At 34.5% G+C, this 21,214-nt stretch overlaps 1 protein-coding gene across 1 annotated transcript in view; it reads right to left on the bottom strand.

The window, feature by feature from the left end:
* The window catches only part of LOC136027204 (polyadenylate-binding protein-interacting protein 2B-like), a 38,447-nt gene extending 19,424 nt beyond the window's left edge, over positions 1–19,023 (bottom strand). Inside the window, exon 1 of the mRNA XM_065704226.1 lies at positions 18,999–19,023. The gene's annotated coding sequence lies outside the window, so the exon portion shown is untranslated. The remainder of the gene's footprint in view (positions 1–18,998) is intronic.
* Between the last annotated feature and the right edge of the window lie 2,191 nt (positions 19,024–21,214).

The following is a 21,214-nucleotide window of genomic DNA, read 5'->3' as shown; positions in this document are numbered from 1 at the left end:
CTGGGAAGAGTTTAGCAGGGACTTCAATGAGTAATTGGATGGTTGCCTTGGAATAAACGCGACTGGAAAATATTACACTTGTGCTGTTAGTTGTTTGGAAGTAATTGGCAAGCAAAATTGGAAGTGATTGGCAAGCAAAAACGCTATAAATAGCAACTGTTTGATAGTGATTTCCTGAGTTGGAACTATCTTTTTTTTTTAGGGCAAAGATTGAAATGCCGGATGTGTCCAGTTTCAACCAGTCAACAATTCAAGAAATAAACAGTACTGGAATCGTTGCAGAACATTGCCAAGCTGAAATTTCGCATGACAAAGAGATTGGTGACATGAACAAATCTCGATTAACTGAGACATACATTCTCATTGGGAGAACTGAGATGAACTTGGAGTATGAACTGCAGCTGAAACTTCAAGAAACCTTTGCTTTTTACATGGATACAGAGCTTCTGGCATCCAATGGAGAAGTAGAAGATATGGACATCTCCAGGCTAACATATATTCTTGCTGAAACAAATGATATGAGCTTTTCACCCCTTCTTAATCATACTTTGCAAGACAATTTAGACTGCTTCAGTCTTGCAGTATCAGCAGCATTATCAAGTGACATCCAAGAATATCAGACTCTCTCAATGAATGCAACTTTCACTTTTTCTTCTATTCAAGTTTTCTTAGCTGACATTGCTGAAGATGGCTTGCCATTAGCATTGAATCTTGCAGTATCAGCATTATCAAGTGACATCCAAGAAGATCAGACTCTCTTGATGAAAAACACTTTGCTACTGAGCTACTTTGCTACATGCTACTGAGGATGTCACGCCATTAGCACAGGGACTACTTGACACTGAAGCTGGCCAGTCCAGGTCACCTATCAGTGAAAATGAGCTTAGTCCATTTACTTGTTCAACAAGTTTGCATATTCAGTCAGCTGCAGAACCAGCTATTGAGATTGACAATGAAGTTGTTTTGATCAAAGAAAGACCCATTCTCTCTTGGTGTGATTGGGAAATGTAAGCTTTAGTACTCACTTATTACCGAAGAGCTGTGAGAAAGGCTAAATCAATCCTTCTGGTCATTTGAATTTGAGCAGAAACTCAATTCGCTTAAGCTGTACATCACAGCCAGCAAGCCAAAGCAAAGGGGAGTCTAAATTGCAGAAAATTCTTCCATTAGAACAAACAGATCTACAATGTTTTACTTCCTAGTTGATTCTGAACTGAAGCAGGTCTGCAAACAAATGTTGTTGGCGATCCTGGGCTACCCCTCCAAAATCCAACAAGATCATTCAGCATGTTCTTTGCAAGTACGCAGAAGATCCTCTCAAACTCTGTGGAATGGAGGACAAATGAGGAAAGGCTGCGAGAGAGCATGCACAGATTTATGGAGAAGCACAAAGAATGTTTGTTAGACAACACATTATGACATTTGAGCCTTCTATGACGCACTATAGGCGCGAGCACTGTCCTAACATGAAATATCTCTCCAGGGAAATTACTATTACTTTTTTAGTAAAAGATTTTAAAGAAAAAAATCCTGGAGTGGAGATTGGTCTGAATATGTATTGAGAAGAACTGAAAAAAAATAACATGTCTCCTTGAAAATGCCTTCTATTGATGAATGTGATACCTGCTCACACCTATCAGCCAAAATCAGTGTCGGACCAGCATCTGAAATTGAGGTAACAAAGCTGGAAAAGCGTCAAGAGAAGTATAAAAGTGAGCAACCTTTACGCTACTGATGCCGATTGTGTATGAAAAAACACCAAAAGGGTTTAAAGCTTTGACTTGCAGAATATCCTTCTTCTGCCCACAATGCCGTCTTCAAAAGACGCTTTTTTCATCAGTCATCTCCTTACCTTCAACGAGACCTTTGCATCAGTTGACTGCTCAGTTGCTCTTCAGTAACTTGGTGTATATCCAGCCTTGCCATTACTCGCGTGAACAGACGTATATCCAACTGATCATATAAGTAAAAGACTTATATCCAACTGACCAGAAAACTAAAGAGATGTATATCTAATTTTCGTTTGTTCAGAAGGGCGTATGTTTTTCAAGTTTCTAGTGAAAGAGACGTAAGGACCAAATGGACAATTTCCCAAGTTCGGATATACTTGAAAAGCCGCCTATCGACTTGTGCAGTATATAAAACCCCAAATTAAGTTTAAAAATCTTTACTACAGGCTTATTTGCTCTCCAGTGAAGTGAGGTTTCTGGAATTTCTAAACCCAGTTTTCTCAAAACTGTTTTTGGATACACGTCTCTTTCTCAAAAAACGGCTGATAAGTATTTCTCAATATGGCTCATTTTCAGAGAGGCATGTTTTACTTTTTTCCTTTTTATTCCAATTTGTTTTTTGTTTTGTTTTTTTAGATCCCTTAGTTGCAGTAAATTTATGATGCAAGGCGAAAATCAGATAGAGCTTCTGTTATTGCTCGATTTTCAAGTGGAATGTTCCAATTTTTTTTCTTCAAATATTGAATTTTGCTTCTCCTTTTCTTTGCACTAAACTTATTATTGAAACTGAAATTTCAACGTCTTTCATTTTATTCAATTTCGTTAAATTCGTTAATGTTAGACAAAGATCAGAAAAAAAAGAAGAATAAACTATTTGATTTCCCATTCAATTGCTCTTTCCAAATGCAATAATTTCTAATATATAATTCCAGTACATTAATAGAGCCAGATTATATAGCTATAAAAAATTGCATATGTTGTGGTTTGCATTATTTTTACTCATTTCTCATCAACAGCTGGTTCATAATGACAATAAGAGCAAAAAAAATCAAACTTTGCAATCAGCCTAGAGCTATATTTGCCCCTGCTTTGTGTATAGCACAGTGCTATGTCTGACCCTGTGGTGCATAGAATAATGTATTAGGGCGGGGGTAGTACAATTGCAATGACACTGGTCATTACACTTGAAAAACTTTTTGAACAGTGAACTAAATGGTATTGTTTTCTGTCTGATTTTTGTCCTATACAATAAATCAACTGTTGATGCTTGAAAGCAATGTGTAATTTGACACCTTTTCAGTAAGGTATCTTTGACTTTCATTTGCAATTTTATTCATCTTGTTTATTTTAAACTTTTTGAATGTTTTGTTGCTTGAAAGTAATGTGTGATTAATTATCTCTTTTTCTAAAAAACCCAAAACACAATAATTACTGCTATTGCAATATCATCCTAACCCTCTAGCAAGGCCAGATATACCCCTAGGCTTTTGAATAAGCCATAAACATCTTTCTATAATCTTATAGTAGTCTGGTAGCTCACCAAAGAAAAAGGAGATCTATTAATCTTTTTGTTTTTCATCAAAACATTTTCTTTGTTTTTCAAAATAGAGGACTCAAAATATCTGGTTAATTGTTTTTCCTGTTTCATGGCCCATTAGTATGCTTTGCATGTCAATCCACTGGTGTCCCATTTTCAACAATTTCCAAGTTATTTTCAAATTCCATAAAATGAGCTTTTGCAATAAAATTTTACTACTGAAATTAACCTATAAATTATACTTATATTATGTACATACTTATATAATATGTATAATATACTTATATATAAATTTATATATCTAAAATGCTCTTGACATTGTTGGTTTCCATTTTTTTTGCTTTTTTCTTATTAAAAGCTGTTTTTTTAAAATAAATCAATTAAAAATAATAATCAGTAGAACTTATTAGGAAGAAGGTCTTGGATTCAATAACAATAGAATGATCATTATAATTGGAAAGAGCATTGAATGGGGAACTGATTGGTAGATTTTTTTCCATCTGATTTGTGTCCTATACAGTAAATTTACTCATAAATTTACCTTCTTTGCTTGAAAGCAATCTGTAATTTGGTCATATTAACATTTCTCTCATTATAGCCAAAGAAAGCTGGATTGAGCCAAAGATTATCCTTGTTGGCCAACCATTCACTCATGGACACAGAGAGGGGCCAAGGGCACCCCCTGATGTAGTGGTGAATTTGTGCTTGGGACTGCTTGCTCTAGTTTGGGTTGGGATGAAAGTCATTTTCTTGCAATTATCTTGTAATAGCTGAGATTTTAATAAGTTTTAACTATTAAGACTGTTTCTTTTTGCAAAAAAGTTTCAGTTACTTGTGTGGTCTCTGTTAGATTTTGCTAATGATGCATACTGCCAAAACAAATTAAATTTGAGTTTATCAAGGGAATATGTCCACATTAACACAAAATCCAACTGGGGGGGGGGGGCAAAAATCTTCACTGTGTAATAACAAGGAGGGGAAATTTAAAATCTTATGTTGTCAAAATGATATTTCAGGATTATGCTGTCACAAAATGGCTGAAAATATTTACTTATTTTTACTGTCAAATTTTTTTTACTTATCCTATAGTACTGGGGCAAAGAAATTGATATCATTACCTTTTTTGGATGCCTGTTTTGTTTTTTTGGGTATTGTTTTTTTTGTGAATGAGGGTGAAATGATATTTCAGGATTATGCTGTCACAAAATGGCTGAAAATATTTACTTCTTTTTACTGTCAAATTTTTTTTTTTGACTTCCTATAGTACTGGTGCAAAGAAATTGATATCATTACCTTTTATGGCTGCCTGTTTTTTTTTTTTGGGGGGGGGGTATTCTTTTGTGAATGAGGGTGGTTTTTACAATATTGTTGTTTTTTAGGGGATTTGTACAATAGAAGGTAAATGCATGAGAAGTGCAAAAATTATTAATATGTTTTGGATTTTGGTGAACAAATGATGGTCCTTTTACTGCCTATTTTCATATAATTAAAACTCTGTATTATATGACATATCAAAGTTGTGTAAAACTTTCCTTTAAAACATTGCAGACTTCCTGGAGACTTCAGCTCAACATTAATAAACTTGAACTGGATAAAAGGTGAACTGATTTAAGGAAAAACACTGGTAAGGGTTCCTGTACAGCTGAACCCTTGTGTAACTCAGCCTTTTTGCAATCCAACCCCTGCATAATTAAAACTTCATTTAACTCAACCTCTGTTTAATGTAACACCCATTCAGCTCAACCCTTCTTAAATCAACAATATAATTAAAAAATATTATTCAGCCTATGTTGATGGAAGCAATAAAAAAAAACTACAATGGTACTAGGTAAGGGCTCCTGTACAACTGAACCCTTGTGTAACTCAGCCTTTGTGCAATCCAACCCCTGCATAATTAAAACTTCATTTAACTCAACCTCTGTTTAATGTAACTCCCATTTAGCTCAACCCTTCTTAAATCAACAATATAGTTAAAAATGTTATTCAGCCTATTTTGATGGAAGCAATAAAAGTTGACTATAATAAAATAGTATTTACTCACTGGTTGACTCTTATGTAAAAAGAAAAAAACAACAAATTATCATTCAGTCTTATATATTCGAAATTAGCAAACCTTTTCATATACAGAGCCTAGACCCACTTCAATCCAATGATTATAGCAATAGCTGCAACCTAGTGCAGAAAAAAACCTACCCATGGTAGACAAAAGCTTAAAAACATGTTAAGAAAAAACTCAGTCTGGTTAGACAAATTTTCTCTAAACGCTGATTCAGGAATAATAGATTCATCTTACAAGTAAAATCTTATTGTGGAGACAAATTTATATTTATAAATAAATTTCATAAAATTTTCGAATTTATATATTACATGTTAGAATCTGCAAGCACAGCAAGAAGCAAATATTGAGCTACTAATCAGCAATAGTTCAAACCTATTCTTTGGCCTTGAGCTGAGTCCAGTTAAACATGGGTGAGTTTAAATGATGATTGAGTTAAACAGGGACTGAGCTAAATGAGGGTTGAATTGAACAGGGATTTGGGTATATGCACACTATTGATGAGATAGAAGTAACCTATCCATCAGTTTAGTGATTTACCACTTCAAAAGGAAACATATTAAATAATAAACATAGTACAATTAAATTTCTTATCAGTAAAAGTGTTCTTTATATGCCAAGCTTGTGGCAATTGGGGAGAAGAAGTACTTGTGGTCACTGTTGACTATGACAGCTGTGGTCATAGTTTTACTAAGGTAGCAAAAGCAAATCAAGCTCTTGGCCTCATAAAACTAACATCCACTATCAGGAAGCCATGCCTGATAGTGAAACTTTATAAAGCCATGGTCTGCCCTCACCTGAAATTTGGCATGCCCCTGGCCTCCCCCAGTTATAAGACGAATGTGAAAGCACTGCAAAATGTTCAAAGAAGAGAAACAAAGCCCAACACTGCAAGACAAAACCTACAAGAAATATTTCCCCTCACTGCAACTCCCTACTTCAGCATACCATAGGAATAGGGGAGACAAAATAAATACTTGTAAATTGTAGGAAAGTGACATATTTAGCCAAGTCTTCTCCCTCTTCTTCTCAACTACAACAAAAGGACAAACTCCCCCACTGCACCAAGCAAGAGTACCAACACTTATTCACAGTCTGTTGAACAGAGGCTAAACTGGGATGTCAGATCAGAACCTCAAAACACCACCAGTAAAATTTTCAAAGAATGTTCAACATCACCTTATATTGCTGGAAATTCAATTTAAGGGAAGGTAAAATTCTTCAGTAATAAGGGACAGGACTGTATTTTCGCTAAGAGAGTTCCATAGGCTAGCCAAATACTTGGAGATTTTTTTTTTTTTACAGCCTAATATTAACATGTTTTTGACAAAGCTTCAGGGGCTGCTCTCTTGTTCTTGGAAAACTGTCTATCTGGAATAGGCTTAGGATGATAGCATGGTTGCAGATCAATCTACATGCCATCACTCCATCCTCACACATAAATCAGTATGTGAGCAATGGTATTTTGAGCTTTTGGAGTCTGGTAGAATATTGTAAGTTTTGGAAGCCTGTTATGTATTTTATTAATTGCTGCTGTAGATATCCCACCATTAATTGTTCAAGTTCATGGACTGTGTGGGTGAATTGAACTGAGCTTATCACCAACCAAGACTCCCAGATCTTTTTTGCAGTGACTGGTTGTGAATGACTGTTTGGAACCATCAATGGAGTCCATAAAGTATTGGCTCTGAGGGTTATTTTCTCCAAAGTATATTACATTACACTTCTGGATATAAAATTCTAGTTGCCAGGTTTTTGCCCACATTGAGAGTCCTTTGAGATCTGCTTGGGGGGTCATAATGGTCATTTTTATGGTTTTGTTTGTGTTTTGGACAATTTATCCCCACCCCCTAATGGTCTTGCCCTGAGCTATATACAAAGGTAACCAAAAAATTATGAAATTCTTACTTTATAATAAGCAGCAAGTATCAATGAATCATATCTCATTTCCTTGTTTCCAATTCTACCTCCCTTTTTTCATTTTCAGCAACAAAATGCTATCCAGAATTAAGAATTAAAATATAAGGGTACCATTGTCTTACAATTCTTAGGATGTATTCTAAGAATTGCAAAACAAAATTGTTTGCATGTTGACAAGAGTTGCCAATGTAAAAAATGTAACATAGTAAACAGCTAGCAGAATTTGATGCCAGAGTTCTGACTGGAGTCAAGGGGTAAAGACATTGAGCAGTTGTCTAATATAGTATTGAAATGCTTTTCCTTGAATTAAAAAATTCTTGTTTGACTGGCAACCCTTGTTGCATGCCATCCTTCTCAACATATGAACTGCTCTATTGCTGTTTTGAAATTTATAGAATACATCTTAAGAACTGTAAGAAAATGGTATCATTTTATTTTGAATTCATTATTTTGGAAAGCATTTTATTAATGAAAACTGAATTAAAACAGATGAGAATGGGGACAAACCAGGAAATACAATACATAGATAAGATATGGGAGATGTTGAAATCCCTTTATGCATTTAGCTGTATGTCTGTGTACTGATTCCAGAATTGATATCTCACCCTTATTGACTAAAGTAGCAATACACAGCCCAAGTTCTAATTTTAGTCTGATCAGGCCCATTAAAAGTTTAGTGATCACAGTTGGAGATCTGCTGCAGAATCTTCTTTTAATTAAACCAAGAGTTCGGTTGGCATTGGCTCTCTGTGTGAAAATTAAGCTAGAGCTTATTGTCAACCAAGACTCCCAGGTCTTTTTTGCTATGACTTCATTTTAATGTCTGTTTTAAATCATTGCTGGAATCCATAAAATAATGGCACAAAGGGTTATTTGATCCAAAGTGAATGACTCTGAAATTTTGGATATTAAATTCAAGCCAGGAGGATTTTGCCCACTTCTGAGAATGCATCAAGATTGGCTTGGATGGCTATGGCACTTTGTGGGTCATAGATGGTATTAATTATTTTGGAACCATCCACATACAAGTAAATTTTATTCTCTTTGATTGAAGGAGCATAACTGATGAAGATATTCAATAATGTTAGACCCAAAACCAGCCCTTGTGGCACTCCACTTTTTACATCTGCTGATTCTGAGAAGAATTGTCAGGTTTACCGACTCTTGAGCATGCAACATATAATTGTCCATGGGAAAAACAAATCCAAATTCAGATTTATACCTCATTATTCTAATGATCGCCCTTGAGCTTTATTGATGGTGATTGCTAATCAAACATTCCCTGTGTCCCAGTCATCATTTATATATCCCCCTGTGCCCTTGGTGTCCCTGTCGTAGTTGTGTCCCAGTCATAATTTATATTCCCTGTGTCCTGGTGTCCCAGTCTGTAATTTTGTCAGTCAACAAACAACTTCATGACAGCATAATGCTCAATCCTTATAGTGATGTCAGTCGACACACAAACATGATATCAGTCAACCACATACACAAACAAACAACTTATTTATATATATATATATATATATATATATATATATATATATATATATATATATATATATATATATATATATATATATATATATATATATATATATATATATATATATATATATATATATATATATATATATATATATATATAAATATATATATATATAGATGGCAAGGTCTTTATTCTGTATTTATTCAACATAGAGTGATAAAACTAAAAAATAACATCAAACAAGGTTTATTGAATAAATATAGAATACAGACATTGCCCTGCTGCCCACAAGGCTCATGGACTAATATGCTTTGCTCTATAGGTAATGTTACCTGTGAGCAAGCCCACTTTATACATTTTTAGTTTGTCCCATGGAGGAGGAGGTTCAACTAGAAATCAATGCACTTCTAGAATTAGTGTTTTAAGTACTATAGCATGGAAACTATGCTGCTTTGCAGCATGATCTCCAGTTTAGACAGCTTTTGATGAAACTAATTATTTACTGTTTTTATGAATTTCTTAGAACCTATATAGGTACAGGGAATACACCCTTAACCCCCTAATGCACAAATATATACCCAGAATTACATCCTGAATCTAAATATAAAATGTATTTGCATCACAAATGAACTTTACCCCCATATTAGCCATATCATAGATTTCAATAGCAACAAAGAACACACTGCCTTTCTATCACAAACATCAAAAACAAGAATAATAATAGGGAATTCTTTATGTACAACAGTGGAAATCCAATTTGAATCAATATTTTGGCTCTATGTCCAAGAGCTGTCCTCAGCTAAACATAAATAGGGTAAGACAGCCAGTACTGGGACATTTTGATCACTCTGCCTATTCTGGGACAGAAGCTTTGGTTGGATTGCAACCTTTGTAAAAGAAGAAGAACTAACAATAATGTCCAACCAATAAAACTAAAATGAATTTTTTTTGAAGTCCCAGTATCCATACTCTAGTGAAGTTCAACAGGACTTTGGCTGAACTTCCTGAAGTAAGGATACCAGGACTGTTTTTAAAAATTTTCAATTTAATTTTATAGGTTGTATATTGCAAGTTTTTCATTTTATATATTTATGGTTTGGGTAAAATTCTAATCCATTGACTTTTTGCTATCTTGGAAAGTTGTTGGGCTAGAGAAATGAAACTTTCAGGGATGTGTCTACATGCTAAAGTATATCCCGGGAAGTTATTTTGAGATCCCTAACTATACCCCTTCCCCCTCCTCTATATAACGCAGTTTTTTGTGCATTACAGCTTATATTTTGGTCAAATTTGATCCTATATTACTATTAAAAGTGTAAATCCTTGCTTACCTTAGAAAAATTCAACTTTTCACTGTTTTTAAGCTACTATATTCCATAATTACTCATAATTACTTCACCTGCATTGAAAAACAATTATCACCTTTTATGGTACAGTTAAAACTAGAATGTAGGTATTTAAACGCATCCAGTTTGAAACTCTTATCTTTAAAGGGCTTTTGACAGGGTTAATACAGATAAGACTTTGAACTTTTAAGGGGCTTCTCACTCAAAATTATGATTCGTTTCTATAATTGGGTAAGGTCATTATGTTATATTAATTTGAAAAAATTAGAAAGATGTATTTGTAACTTACAAATGGGTGATCAGATCTTAATGAAGTTTGATATTTAGAAGGATATTGTGTCTCAAAGCTCTTATTTTAAATCCCGACCGGATCTGGTGACATTGGGGGGGAGTTTGGGGTGGGGGAACCTAAAATCATGGAAAACGCTTAGATTGGAGGGGTCGGGATGAAACTTGGTGGGAATAAGCAGATGTCTTACCGATCTCTCTCTCTCTCTCTCTCTCTCTCTCTCTCTCTCTCTCTCTCTCTCTCTCTCTCTCTCTCTCTCTCTCTCTCTCTCTCTCTGTCTCTCTCTCTCTAAGTTGAAGAAACTTTTCATACTTATTTTTTCATTGTTCTTTAAAAAAATTCCAAGAAATCCTGCACCCCCTTCATGGAAATCTTTTTCCCCGTGACAAATTCCTCCATGGAAAACTCCCCCGCATAATCCCTTCCCCTCAACCCCTCCCCCAGCCAAAAACATCCCCCTGAAAGTGTCTATACACTTCCCAATAACCATTACTATATGTAAACACTGATCAAGGCTTTTAACTTGCAGCCACTCCCACGGGGACTGTCGGGGAGTAAGTCGTCCCCAAAGACATAGTTAATAGATTTTTCGGCTATGCTGAATAAAATGGCTATCTCAGAATTTTGATCCGGATTTGAACTGGGAGAAAAATGAGCGAGGGAGGGGTCCAATTTTTTGATCACTTAAAAAGGGCACTAAAACTTTCAATTTCCGTTAGGATGAGCCCTCTCACGACATTCTAGGAGCACTGGGTCGATACGATTACCCTTGGGGAAAAAACAAATAAACAAAAAAAAACAACAAATAAACTCGCATCAGTGATCTGTCTTGTGGCAAAAAATGCAAAATTCTACGTTTTTGTTGATAGGAGCTTGAAACTTCTACTGTAAGGTCCTTTGATATGCTGAATCTGAAGGTGTGATTTTCGTTAAGACTCTATGACTTTTAAGGGGTGTTTTCCCCTATTATCTAAAATAAGGCAAATTTTCTCAGGCTCGTAAGTTATGATGGTTAAGTCTAAACTTAATGAAACTTATATATTTGAAATCATCATTAAAATGCAATTCTTTTGATGTAACTATTATTATTATAAAATTATATAAATTAGAGTTTTGGTTACTATTGAGCCGGGTCGCTCCTTACTACTGTTCGTTATCACGAACTGTTTGATTTGGTCTGGTTTTTTTTCAGTTATTTATATTTAACATTTTAAATGGTACAGAACGAATAGAATTCACAAACTTTTGCATAGTAGATTTATTAAGATTAACGTCCACCTTCTGACCAAAGTAAGTTTTTGATATATAAATTGCCTTCATTATCCTTACATGTTCTATCTTTGTATGTTTTGTATTTTGGCCAACTTGATTAGGACCTTAAAAATTATAGCGAAGTGAAGTTTTGATGAGCTAAGTATAAATTACATAAAAAAAAACTAGTTTTTTTAACTGAAAGTAAGGAGCGACATTAAAACTTAAAACGAACAGAAATTACTCCGTATATGAAATGGATTGTCCCCTCCGCAATACCTCGCTCTTTACACTAAAGCATTTTTAGTAATTTCAACTATTTATTCTACGGCCTTTGTGATTCAGGGGTCATTCTTAAGGAATTGGGAAAAATTTAAACTTTAATATCAAGAGCGAGGTATCGACGATGGGTGAGCCCCCTCATATACGCAATAAAAACATACGAATATTGAAGTTCGCTACGTAATTTAATTCGTAAGTTCCGTATATTTTTTACTTATGAAAACGTTCGTAAAAAGTTAAAAGTTATAGTTGCCTTTTTAAGTAATCAAAAAATAGGAGGGCAACTAGGTCTTCTCCCTCGCTCCTTTTTTCTCAAAATCTTCCGATTAAAACTGTGAAAAAGCCATTTAGCCCCAAAAAATTAATATGCAAATTTCGTTTTAATTATTTATGTGTGGAGAGCCAAGATCAAACCATGCATTAATTCGAAGACGTCCAGAAATTAAACAAAAAAACGATTTTTTTTTTTAAATGAAAGTAAGGAGCAACATTAAAACTTAAAACGAACAGAAATTACTCCGTATATGATACGGTAAAACTCCGTATACGATATACATTTTAAAACAGTAAAAAACCTTAGCGTAAAGAGCGGGGCGTTGAAGAGAAAAAGCCCCTTTCATATACGGAGTAATTTCTGATCGTTTTAAGTTTTAATGTTGCTCCTTACTTTCACTTAAAAAAAACTTTTTTTGTTTAATTGTAGATAGGAGCTTGAAACTACAGTAGGATTCTCTGATACGCTGAATCTGGTGGTGTAAATTTCATTAAGGTTCTATGATTTTTACGGGTTGTTTCCTCCTTACCTGTGCTTCCAAACTTAAGTGTCTAGCCGGCAATCCTTCAATTCGTCGCAATCCAAGTTTCTACCACCAGTCACGACCCGGTAGGGCAACGAGGAGGAAGCTATGGGGTTCTGCTCCGCCTCAAGGTTTGTCGCTTGACATAAATCTCTTGACTTGTCTAGTTCTTCACCGTATCGCATTATTAGGTATTTATACCGGCTTGGTAAAATTCTAATCCATTGAACATCATTGACCAGTTAAACACTGGTCAAAGTTTGTAACTTGCATCCCCTTTCCCAGGGATTGTGGGGGAGTGAGTCATCCCCAAAGACATAGTTATTGTGGTTTTCGACTATGCTGAACGAAATGGCTACCTCAAAATTTTGATCCGTTGACTTTGGGAAAAAATGAGCGTGGGAGGGGGCCTAGATGCCCTCCAATTTTTTTGGTCACTTAAAAAGGGCACTAGAACTTTTCATTTCCGTTAGAATGAGCCCTTTTGGGACATTCTAGGACCACTTGGTCGATACGATGACCCCTGGGAAAAAAAACAAACAAACAAATAAACACGCACCCGTGATTTGTCTTCTGGCAAAAAATACAAAATTCCACATTTTTGTAGATAAGAGCTTGAAACTTCTACAGTAGGGTTCTCTGATACGCTGAATCTGATGGTGTCATTTTCGCTAAGATCCTACGACTTTTAGGGGGTGTCTCACCCTATTTTCCTAAATAAGGCAAATTTTCTCAGGCTCGTAACTTTTGATGGGTAAGACTAAACTTGATGAAACTTATATATTTAAAATCAGCATTAAAATGCGATTCTTTTGATGTAGCTATTGATATCAAAATTCAATTTTTTAGAGTTTTGGTTACTATTGAGCCGGGTCGCTCCTTACTACAGTTTGTTACCACAAACTGTTTGATAGAAAAATAAATTAATATTCTGAAAACAAAATTTTGGTTTGTTTCCTTGAATAGGAGATATGTTCAAAATCTCAGAAGAAAGTTATATTTTCGTCTCAAAGTGCTTCAATTAAACTGATATTTTTTGTCTATTCTTTACAACAAGCTTTTTATTCTTCTTATTTCTGAAGAGACAAAAAAAAACTAATCAAAACCAAACAGATTTTGAAACTGCATTCAGCTGAGAACTCGTACCAAATGAATTTTTTTTTCCCCACAAGATGAACGCATATTTATTGAAATACTATTTGACTCTCTTGTATGAAATTAAATAATAAAATTTTTTTTTTTTTTTACCTGAAAGTATGGAGTGACATTAGACTTAAAACGAACAAAAATTACTTCGTATATGAAAGGGGCCGCTTCCTCATCAGCGCCCTGCTCTTTACGCTAAAGTTTTTTACTGTTTTAAAAAAGTAGAGTTGAGAGAAAGAGTCAAACTTTAGCGTAAAGAGTGGGGCGTTGAGGAGGGAGCAGCCCCTTTCATGTGCAAATTAATTTCTGTTCGTTTTAAGTTTCAATGTCGCTCCTTACTTTCAGTTGAAAAAAACTTTTTTTATTTAATTTCTGAAAGTTTTTGAATCAATGCATGTTTTGATCTTGGCTCTCAGTGAATGAATAATTAAAACGAAATTTGTACATTTATTTCTTTGGCTAAATGGCTTTCTCATAGCTTTGATCCAATGATTTTGAGAAAAAACGAACAGGGGAGCAGGCCTGGTTGCCCTTCAATGTTTTGGTTACTTAAAAATGCAACTAGCACTTTTAATTTCTTACGAATGTTTTCAGTAATTAGTAAATGATATTAGTAAAAATATGCGTATCGTAAAGAGCAAGGTATTAGGAGGAGGTGAACCCCTCTTATGCATAATAATTTCTGTTCGTTTTAAGTTTTAATGCTGCTCCTGTCTTTTAGTTGAAGATACTTTTTCATATTTATTTTTTCATTGTTTTTTTTTTTTTTAAATAATGCTAAAATCCATCGCTCAGTTCATAGAAAAAAAAATCAAAAAATGACAAATTCCTCCATGGAAAGATCCTCCAACATATCTTCCTCTTCTCAACCCTCCCCCCACCAAAAAAATCCCCCTGAAAACGTCTGTACACTTTCCAATAACCACTGCTATATGTAAGCACTGGTCAAATTTTCTTCCGCCATGACAAATTCCTCCATGGAAAGTTCTCCCCGTATAGCTTTGATATTTAGAAGGATCTTGTGCTTCAGATGTCTTATTTTAAATCCCAACCAGATCCAGTGACATTGAGGGGAGTTGGATGGGGAAACCAGAAATCTTGGAAGACGTGAAAATTGAAGTATCTTTATCTTCAAAATGGGTGGTTGGAGGCCGTGATTAAGTGAACTGATGGAACTCAAAAATCCCATGTTAAATTGAAAATTTATATTTAAAAAGTACTCAAGTATTCATTGGCGGAAGATGCCGCTTTTAATATCAGGCCATAGCTTCTAGAAGATGCTACAAAATCTTTGAAAGGGTTTTGCTCTATTTCCTCTAATTGCTTAGAAATCTTAGAAAATGTCTAGGTCTTTTTCACAAGTGTACTCGATAAAGGATATCGCTTTTAGAACAAAATCGGTACTATCATGAGCAGAAGACAATAACCTGTAAGATGATTGGAACCATTTTTTGATTTATTTTCCTGTTTTCTAACAGTCCCCTAGAATATTTTCAGCTACCTGAAATTTTTACAAGTCGGTTGCCAGAAAGAATCTTTTCAGATTGCTGATAATACCCCCCAGAGACCAAAATGACAAGCTGGTATAATCAGCTGCTTGTTAATAGAGTGTGAAATTTCCATAAATTATTTCAATGCAATGAAGAAACCTAGAAATGAGAAATAGTCAGGAGCCTTCAGTAAAGTTGTGCACACAAAGCCGAAATCATGGGGGAAATTAAATCAAAGCAAGGTATACATCTTAAAAGTGTTACCACACATAGACAGCGCCTTTGTAAAAAGTATTTGGAGCTTGGTAGATGTAAATATCCAAAATACCTAATAATGCGATACAGTGAAGAACTAGACAAGTCAAGAAATTTAGGTCAAGCAACAAACCTTGAGGCAGAGCAGAACCCCGTAGCTTCCTCCCCGTTGCCCTACCAGGTCGTGACTGGTGGTAGAAACTTGGATTGCAACGAATTGAAGGATTGCCGGCTAGACACTTAAGTTTGGAAGCACAGGTAAGGAGGAAACAACCCATAAAAATCATAGAACCTTAATGAAATTTACACCACCAGATTCAGCGTATCAGAGAATCCTACTGTAGTTTCAAGCTCCTATCTACAATTAAACAAAAAAAGTTTTTTAAGTGAAAGTAAGGAGCAACATTAGAACTTAAAACGATCAGAAATTACTCCATATATGAAAGGGGCTTTTTCTCCACAACGCCCCGCTCTTTACGCTAAGGTTTTTTACTGTTTTAAAATGTATATCGTATACGGAGTTTTACCGTATCATATACGGAGTAATTTCTGTTCATTTTAAGTTTTAATGTTGCTCCTTACTTTCATTTAAAAAAAAATCGCTTTTTTGTTTAATTTCTGGACGTCTTTGAATTAATGCATGGTTTGATCTTGGCTCTCCACACATAAATAATTAAAACGAAATTTGCATATTAATTTTTTGGGGCCAAATGGCTTTTTCACAGTTTTAACCGGAAGATTTTGAGAAAAAAGGAGCAAGGGAGAAGACCTAGTTGCCCTCCTATTTTTTGATTACTTAAAAAGGCAACTATAACTTTTAACTTTTTACAAACGTTTTCATAAGTAAAAAATATACAGAACTTACGAATTAAATTACATAGCAAACTTCAATATTCGTGTGTTTTTATTGCGTATATGAGGAGGCTCACCCATCATTGATACCTTGCTCTTGATATTAAGGTTTAAATTTTTCCCAATTCCTTAAGAATGACCCCTGAATCACAAAGGCCATAGAATAAATAGTTGAAATTACTAAAAATGCTTTAGCGTAAAGAGCGAGGTATTACAGAGGGGACAATCCATTTCATATACGGAGTAATTTCTGTTCGTTTTAAGTTTTAATGTCGCTCCTTACTTTCAGTTAAAAAACTAGTTTTTTTATGTAATTTATACTTAGCTCATCAAAACTTCACTTTGCTATAATAATTAAGGGCCTAATCAAGTTGGCCAAAATACAAAACATACAAAGATAGAACATGTAAGGATAATGAAGGCAATTTATATATCAAAAACTTACTTTGGTCAGAAGGTGGACATTAATCTAAATAAATCTACTATGCAAAAGTTTGTGAATTCTATTCGTTCTGTACCATTTAAAATGTTAAATATAAATAACTGAAAAAAAAAAAAAAACAGACCAAATCAGTTCATGATAACGAACAGTAGTAAGGAGCAACCCAGCTCAATAGTAACCAAAACTCTAATTTATATAATTTTATAATAATAGTTACATCAAAAGAATTGCATTTTAATGATGATTTCAAATATATAGGTCTCATTAAGTTTAGACTTAACCATCATAACTTACAAGCCTGAGAAAATTTGCCTTATTTTAGATAATAGGGGAAAACACCCCTTAAAAGTCATAGAGTCTTAACAAAAATCACACCTTCAGATTCATATAGTCGAAATATATTCATATATTCAGCATAGTTGAAAAATCTAATAACTATGTCTTTGGGGACAACTTACTCCCCGACAGTCCCCGTGGGAGTTGCTGCAAGTTAAAAACCTTGATCAGTGTTTACATATAGTAATGGTTATTGGGAAGTGTATAGGCACTTTCAGGGGGATGTTTTTGGCTGGGGGAGGGGTTGAGGGGATGGGGTTATGCGGGAGGAGTTTTCCATGGAGGAATTAGTCATGGGGAAAAAGATTTCCATGAAGGGGGTGCAGGATTTCTTGGAATTTTTTTAAAGAACAATGAAAAAATAAGTATGAAAAGTTTCTTCAACTTAGAGAGAGAGAGAGAGAGAGAGAGAGAGAGAGAGAGAGAGAGAGAGAGAGAGAGAGAGAGAGAGAGAGAGAGAGAGAGAGAGAGAGAGAGAGAGAGAGAGAGAGAGAGAGAGAGAGAGAGAGAGAGAGAGAGAGAGAGAAAGAAAGAGACAGACAGAGCAAGAGAGATCGATAAGACTTCTGCTTATTCCCACCAAGTTTCATCCTGACCCCTCCAATCTAAGGGTTTTCCATGATTTTAGGTTCCCCCACCCTAAACTCCCCCCCCCAATGTCACCAGATCCGGTCGGGATTTAAAATAAGAGCTTTGAGACACAATATCCTTCTAAATATCAAACTTCATTAAGATCTGATCACCCATTTGTAAGTTACAAATATACCTTTCTAATTTTTTCAAATTAATATAACATAATAACCTTACCCAATTGTAGAAACAAATCATAATTTTGAGTGAGAAGCCCCTTAAAAGTTCAAAGTCTTATCTGTATTAACCCTGTCAAAAGCCCTTTAAAGATAAGAGTTTCAAACTGGATGCATTTAAATACCTACATTCTAGTCTTAACTGTACCATAAAAGGTGATAATTGTTTTTCAATGCAGGTGAAGTAATTATGAGTAATTATGGAATATAGTAGCTTAAAAACAGTGAAAAGTTGAATTTTTCTAAGGTAAGCAAGGATTTACACTTTTAATAGTAATATAGGATCAAATTTGACCAAAATATAAGCTGTAATGCACAAAAAACTGTGTTATATAGAGGAGGGGGAAGGGGCATAGTTAGGGATCTCAAAATAACTGCCCAGGATATGCTTTAGCCTGTAGACACATCTCTGAAAGTTTCAATTCTCTAGCCCAACAACTTTCCAAGATAGCAAAAAGTCAATGGATTAGAATTTTACCATGGTTTGTTTAGGACAGTCATTAGACATAGGCCAAAATATTCATTCAAATTGGTTTTCACCATCTTCTGAAAAGATTTCCCTAATGTTCTTCTAATTTGATGTTTGTGCTGGATGTCCCCTCTTTAGCCTAGGCCTATCCTAGAGCTACATCTAGGAAAAAGGGAGGATGGTCTATATTGTCAGAAGAGTAACCATATTATTAGGAAAGAACATGAAATTAGAAACCTAATTGAAGCCTAAGCCTAGGCTATTCTTTTTGTTTTCAACTATTTCATAAAAAAGGTAAAATACATAGGCTATTTACTAATATGACGAAATGTGAGTTTACTTAGGCTAGCCTAAACAACAACAAAAAGTAGGCCTAGGGTAGTCAATCCAAAAAGGAGCTCTTAGGCCTCACATAAGAATTTATCAAGCTGAACAACAATGCAAATATTAGATATTAACCCAAGCATACTACGATTTTATATGTAAGAACATGAAGTGTAAAAAATACTTTAAATCCCACCACAAAATATTGGACACGATCACACGTGTATTCGGAATTCCTTCATTTGTTCTATGAATTGTGATTGAATAAATGCCATCTATTTTGACTGAGAACTTAAGATCATTCAGGTAGCTCTTAAATATTAACTCAGAAAAAGAACAGCCCAAATAGGAAAAGCAATTGAGATGATTGCTATATATAAGGCATTGGAATTTATTAAGTCATATGGGTATGCCCGGAGTTGGATGATACGCTCTGAATCAGCATCAGCCCATAAGTTCCTGATGAATGAGCATGAACCTAGTCGTGAATTAGGTTTGTATTATCCACCAAACAGTTAGGTCGTTAGAGCTTGTGGGAAATGATATATTTCTAGTCTGGGTTCCAGCTTATGTGGGAATTGCTGGAAATGAATCTACTGATATAATGGCAAAGCGGGGTATTTTAATTGTCAGAGTATAAGTGTAAAACCCACTCAAAATGAATGTTTTGCATGTATTTATAAGGTGTCATGTGACAGAGAGACCAATAATTTTATTAGAAGTTGCATAAATCCAATTTTTAAACTTTATGACTATAAGGCACCACCTGATGGACTTGTGCATGATGTTAGATCTCTTGCTATTACTATTTTTAGATGGAGGACAGGTCTTGCCAAAACGCGTTCAGTTTTATATAAATGGGGGAGAGTCAGCTCGCGCTTCTGTGATATTTGTAATAAGTATGATGATGTTAGGCATATTCTCATGAAGTGCACAAAATATGAAGTACAAAGAAATTTGTTTAGAAACCAAATTATAAAATTTTTCGGCACATTTACAATGAGAGCAATCCTAGGTCAGGCTAAGTCCCCTAAGTGAGTCCATAGAAAGACTATATTGTTGTTTACCAAGTATATAAAAAGTTGTAATTCGCATAACATTCTCTGATTTTTTTTTTAAAGTTATATTGTATTGACTTTTATATTCATATTGACATTTCTATTTCGTAAATATGTTTCCTTTTATAGATGCTTTAATTGTAGTAACTGCATCAACTTCTATTTATTTTATATTGACCTTTTATTTATCTATTTCTTCTTGTATACTTAAAATCTGAGTATGTTTCTTTCCACTGATATTTTAAGCAATATTAGCAGAATAGAGGTTTGATATATATACTAGTGCCTGTGATTTAAGCAAGAACACTCTGTACAACGTCTTAGTACTCTCCCTAGATATCTTAAGTGTTGACGTGACCTGTGCCAAAATTTTATGTGTATTTTTCAAAGTGACATAGCTTCATAAGCCTAAGTTTTAAAAGAGAATCGCACGTATAAGAGCAGTTCATTCGCTCAAACGTCAACTAAACAACAAAGACAACAGGAAAAGCATTTGAAGTAGTATTTACATTAGCTGTTACTGAAATCAATAGTAGTTTAACGGCTTTGTCGAGCGGTATTTTTCTGTAGCATTTTAATGTGAAAACTGCACCAAAACCGAGGAAAAGGCTATTGCTTTTATAGAGATACTAATTTACATTAGACGACAAATAGCATGTGTTATTAGGCAATGCCGTGCACTTTTCCTTTTATGCTGTCATTAAAAGCTTCTTTCTTAGTGCTTGAAGCAATTAAAAGAAGGAACAAGTGGCTTTTTATGTTTGGTTATCCAGACTGATTGATTGATTACCATTGTGGCTCCTATTTATATTATAAGTAAGTAGTGCATTTCGTATACAGATTCCAAGTTAAAGGAAGCAGTGTATACTAAACAACTCACTTGGTCGACAGTGAGAGAGCTTAAAAGAAGCATAGCAAAAAAAAAAGCATATATTGAAGCAATTTAACATTTCTCGACCAAATAACACTAATGATGTTTTTTAGTTTGTAGGGATAGGGGTATAAACGGTCCTGATTTTGCATATCCGAATCAAAAGATTTTTGCTTTTAAACTAGAAACTTAATGTTTGGTCAAAGTATTTCAACGATGTTGAGCTTGCTTAGTTTGTTCGGAAAAACTAGAACATCGGACGGGTCTATAATGCTAAATCATGAAAGAAAATCAACTTTCGTGTTTAACTTTACTGGTAATTCGTAAAAGTCGACCAAGAAAGCCACTTTGGGACGTGAGCCACGACACTTCCAAGAATATCTGCTTCAAAGATATTGTAGCAAGTTTTTATCATATTGTTTATCATATTGTTTTTTATCATATTTTATCATAGATATTGTAGCATATTGT

Source organism: Artemia franciscana, chromosome 5, assembly GCF_032884065.1.
Source record: "Artemia franciscana chromosome 5, ASM3288406v1, whole genome shotgun sequence".
NCBI classification, from domain to species: Eukaryota; Metazoa; Arthropoda; class Branchiopoda; order Anostraca; family Artemiidae; genus Artemia; species Artemia franciscana.
This window is presented reverse-complemented; position numbering and strand designations above follow the sequence as displayed.